The sequence below is a fragment of the Triticum urartu genome, chromosome 7 (assembly GCF_003073215.2).
Source record: "Triticum urartu cultivar G1812 chromosome 7, Tu2.1, whole genome shotgun sequence".
Lineage (NCBI taxonomy): Eukaryota > Viridiplantae > Streptophyta > Magnoliopsida > Poales > Poaceae > Triticum > Triticum urartu.
Genome location: NC_053028.1, coordinates 456,163,100 through 456,168,335, shown reverse-complemented (window position 1 = coordinate 456,168,335; position 5,236 = coordinate 456,163,100).

Sequence of the window (5,236 nt, the reverse complement as noted above, 5' to 3'; positions counted from 1 at the left end):
GACGGCGCGTCTCCTGGAGTCTGTCACATTGCAACTGGATGAACTGATCTTCCGTGTCATGCATAGGAGGGGTCTTGGGTTTCGGCATGGACGTGGCTGGATCTAGGTCCCCCTTTCTTCACCCTCGGCAGATGTCAGCGGTAACTCCGGCCGAGACGGCGGTTTGGTAGGAACTTTCGGGACGAGTGGGAAGGCCATACCGGGAGTCACTATCGCCCGCGTCGTTTCCTCTGGCTTGCGTGCTCTTTGTGACTTTCCATCCTCAGGCCCGGTCCGGACCACGATCATGCGGGCTGGGGGGCAGTGTGCTATGGTACTTTCTCAAGTTGTGCTAGGGCCCTAGTGGGTCCCACATGAGTGTGGCTGAAGGGCACGGGCGCATTTCCGTACTGGGAATGCCGCCGGTGTCCCGCGGCGCTTTCCGGAGAGCGCCGTGCGCGAGCACGACGATACGTACGGCGAAGGCCGTCGCTGTAGTTGGTTCGGGCGGGGCGACGTGCGGGCATGCGGCAGTCGGCGGCGTTCCGTGGCCGGCTCTGGTCATTGGAGGGTGCGCACTTTGTAGCACCCAGCCACTTGGTCAGTGCATGTATACATGCTGTACGCTGTATGAGCGGTCTCTGAGGTGGATCGTGCTCGCGCTCGCGGCCAATCCGGTCGCCATGGAGATTGGCCAGCCTTAGGTACTTTAAAATGGCAAGGCGGCAGAAGAGTTAGCGGCTGGGCGGCGCGGCGCACCGGGCCGACACGGACGTCTTTCCCGCGCGATAGGCGGGCGACGGCAGGCGGCGCACGGGCTAGCTTGCGCGGGGCCTCGCACAGGTGGCCTCGGATGGTTCAACAGGGAGCCGCGGCGAGAGATGAGGAAGTTTAGGCTGCTGCAAACGTATGATGTGTGATGGTGTGTTTCGGGCACGGATCTACATGGGCGAGCATAGATAGGCACGATTGTGGAGGTTGGGCGAGGCCTGTAGATTTGAGGCGGGTGATGACTTGCCCCGTGCAGCTCTTCTCTTCCTCTGGTAAAGCTGATGGTGGACGGGCGCCGGGACATGTGACCGGCTCTCGGGCGTGACTCGGGGAACTTGTCCGGGCAGCGTGAGCGCGTCTGCGATAGGAGCGGGAGGTTTAGCGTTTCCATTCTGGAGCCTACCGGATATTTTCGGATTATTATACGTCCAAGTACTGTACTCTTACTCCTCTGGAAACTGCCGAGGACACAATGAATACTACTCCCTCCTTCATAGCGTGGAGCATAGGGGTCAAATGAGGTGTGTTTTTACTCGGGCCACTGCGATTTTATCGAGCGACCGAGATGTATGGGAGAGGCTGTGAGGTGGGTTTTGGGGCCATAAACCCATTGTACAAGGGATGTGGGCGTGTCAAGACACAGCTACGAGTATGTACCTATTATAATTTGGATACATTTCCATCAAGAGGCTTAATCCGTTGTTAAGCAACTGATTACTGAATGTTTCAAAGAATGATTACGAAGAAGTGATAGGCTAGTGAATCAGTGGTGTGTGTTTATTTCATTCAGTTTTAACATATTAGAGTGCGAGGCTTTTGTGTATGTCTCTAAAAGAGTACTAATGACAATCCGGAAATGTTTAATCCCCACACACGAAAGAAAGGTAGAAATGACCACCGGAGGAGAACGGAGCACCGGAATGCAAAACGGACAATGGGGAAAATGCTCGGATGCATGAGACGAACACGTATGCTATTGAAATGCACATGATGACATGATATGCAATGCATGACACGCAAGCAATGACAAGGCAACAACAGCGAATAATTGGACGACACCTGGCACATTGGTCCGGGGCGTTACACTTGTCTAACTCATAGGTGACATAAAGGTTTGGCTGTACACTAAAGTAGGCTCTCCAAGAGTACCTCGAGATCTAGTTCGAAGGTATGCCTAGTTTTTACATAGTGCACACATAGTAAATGCTCATTTAATTGTGTGCAAGTGCAAGAGATGTGGCATGTTTCATTATGTGGTGTTGTTTTGTTATAATCTCATCCTTTTGTGTTGTTCACAGACTGGAAAGTATGCATATTTATCTTCCAAGGAGACGAGTAACTAGTTTGTGTCACCTTGCAGATGGGGTGCAATGAAGATAAGATTGAGGATTTCCAAGTACAAGATGTTAGGAAGGAGCCTTGCAAGAGAAGTAGGAGCAGCGCCGAGCCTGTTCAACCAGTTAAGGTAAGTCACTTAATCCAACTCAATAGTTCAATTCCTTGTTTGTTTGTTTGTTTCAGGCATAGTTAATTTGGTCTTTTCAATTTCTTTATTTTTCCTCAGTTAATGAGATGCCCAAACAATGATGCCTGATGTTGGCTACTTGTATAACTATTAGTTGACATAATTAAAGGCCTTACCATCTAATTACTCTGGCGAAGTGTGCCTGAAGCTTTGAAGTCTATTAACCAACTATTACTGCATGAGGCTCACAATCTAGTTTATACTAGGATAATGATTGCATAGCTTTGCTTGCTATAGTAGGTTTGTATGAATCCCTCTGATGTTCATTATGCTCCCTAAGACTTTAATTGAGCTACAGAATGGCCAACTGCTTGCTTACTTATACGCAACATGTTGTCTAAATTTGTAACCTGTCTGTGTTTTGGATTTGGCCCCAACATCATGCTCCTCTGGTGAGCTAAGTGAGATTTATGTATGTAGGCTGCACAGACTACCATTTTTATAATTTTTAAAATATCACCTGCTTATGCTTCATGACGTGTAACATTATTATTAGTCCTGTTTTGCCATGTACAAAATAGTCTGCTTGCTCGCTTCACTGTTGTAACTATATTTTTTCCCTAGTCATGTGTACTTAAAGAAACATTTCGGGATGAAGTGACATCAACACAAAAATCTGCGAGCAGCGCAACATGGCCGTTACCAAATGATTATGGATTGGAATTGGAATGTGTTGATGTTCTCGAGCATCAACTAGAGGTGGCAAGACAACGTGTGCATGATTCTCAACATACAATCAACAAGTCGAGATTGGACATGCAAGTATTGGATGCAGGAGTTAAAAAAATGAAACAAGACACCGAGGTAACCACGAAGGAATTAGATATTTTGCAGACTGAAATTTGTGTTATCTGAATCCGGCCAATCCTATTTTCTGAAGAGATTATAGTTCAAATGGTAAGTTCTGTTGATGCGTGTCCATGATGTATGAGCTTTATTTGCCGAGTGTATGTAATTTGTTGTTTGTGTATGCTTTATTATCACTGGTGCCGAACTATAATGCCCAGTGGGTATATTCGGCTGTAATTTCTCTATTGTTTAGTGTAGGATTATTGTACGTTTCTATGCCTTAGTCTTTTTATTGTATAGTGTATGTTTTTTAGAGGCGATAGTATAGAGTAGGATAATTCTTGAATATGCTATATCGTTGAAAGGAGGGCCCACACGCCCAAACATTTCTAGGACGCCATACAAACGAACAAACATGTGTAGTCAAAGCGGGCCTTAATTGGGCTAGTCAAAATAATATTAAGTGGATCCCAAATGATGTGGCCCACCGTAACAACGACTCTTAGTAGGCTGTTAACAGGCCAAAAGCTCGATAGGGTCGTATAAATGGAAATGGCCCGCGAGCCTCTAGCAGGCCGAAATAGATGTCAATTTCGTCTTGGCCCTTTTACTTTACGGTCCAGTAAGAGGCCGGAAGTGTTATGGGGCAGAGGAGGCCCAATTTGCAAACTAGGCTTTTAACAGGCCAAAAGTCGCGCTGGGCTGGAATGATGCCCTTCGAAACGTGGGCCCCTAATGGAGCTAAAGTCAAAGGCCCAACTATTGTGCGGGACATTAACAGGCCGAGAGACAAAATGGGCTAGGAGTTGGCCCATTTACCGAATGGGCCGATTACAGGCCAAATGTCATGGCGGGCTAGAATTGGCCCAACTACAGAATGGGCCAAGAAAAGGCCGAAAGACGTTCCGGGCCGTTAACGGGCTGGTACTGACGATGGGCCGCTAACAGGCCGAAAGAAGCTCAGGACGCAATTGAGCCCAAAGATGTAGCGGACCGTTAATGGGCTAAAACTGACGATGGGATGGAAATTGTCAAATGTAGAATGGGACTTTGATGGGCCGATTCTATGTAACTTGTATGGTCCGTGCTTGTAAATGGGCCTGGCTCAAGTAGGTCGCTAATGGGACGGCCCAGCCTTTTGACCTGAATGGGCCACTATTGGGCCGATCCACGTGTAGACATATCATAGGCGCACCTCACCCATTGGATGAGTGACACCTGTGGCAACGCGGAGCTGACACGTGGTTCCATCGGCCAATGAGAATTTTACACATGGAAAATCATCATTGGTCGTCGCTGCTAGCAGGTTATCGGATCCAAAACCGGACCCGATAGATTAACGGCGACCCGTTACGGTGGATGCCACGTGTCGGTCACCCTTGACGAAAGCACTTCCATGACGCGACATTTATCATCATGGAAGTGAACACTTCTGTGATGATAATTTTGGTAATGTCATGGAACACTTCTACGACAACACAGGTATGACTATCTTGATTCTGTCATAAAATTGTCATGGATGTACATGCATGATAGAAAACGTGACCTACTATGGCAAACACGTATCATCATGGAAGTGTATTTTTTGTAGTGATAGCAACATCAATCTTAGAACATAGTGGATACTAGGGATCAAGCCCTCGCAAAACTAACTCGATTACATGACGAATCTCATCCAAATCCTCACCGACCAGCGAGCCTACGAAGGAATTACTCACTCCCGGTGGGGAGCATCATGGAATTGGAGATGGAGAAGGGTTGGTGATGACGAAGAACAAAGATCCCCCTCTCTGGAGCCCCAAACGGACTCCAGACCTGGCCTCCCGATGAAGAACATGAGGTGACGGAAGCTCCGTCTCGTGGATCGCGATAATTCTTTCTCCCTGATTTTTTCTCCAAATATGTGATTTTATAGTATCAGGGTTGAGGTCTGCGGGGCAACCAGGTGGGGACAACCCACCTGGGCGCGCCAGGAGGGGGCGCCCTAGTGGGTTGTGCCCACCTAGGTGCCCCCTCCGGTGGATCTTGGCTCCAGAAATTCTCTTTAGTTATATAAAACTTGCTCGCAAAGTTTTGTTCCATTCCGAGAACTTCTATTTCTGCACAAAAACAACACCATGGTAGTTCCGCTGAACACAACGCCAGTCCAGGGTTAGTTTCATTCAAATCATG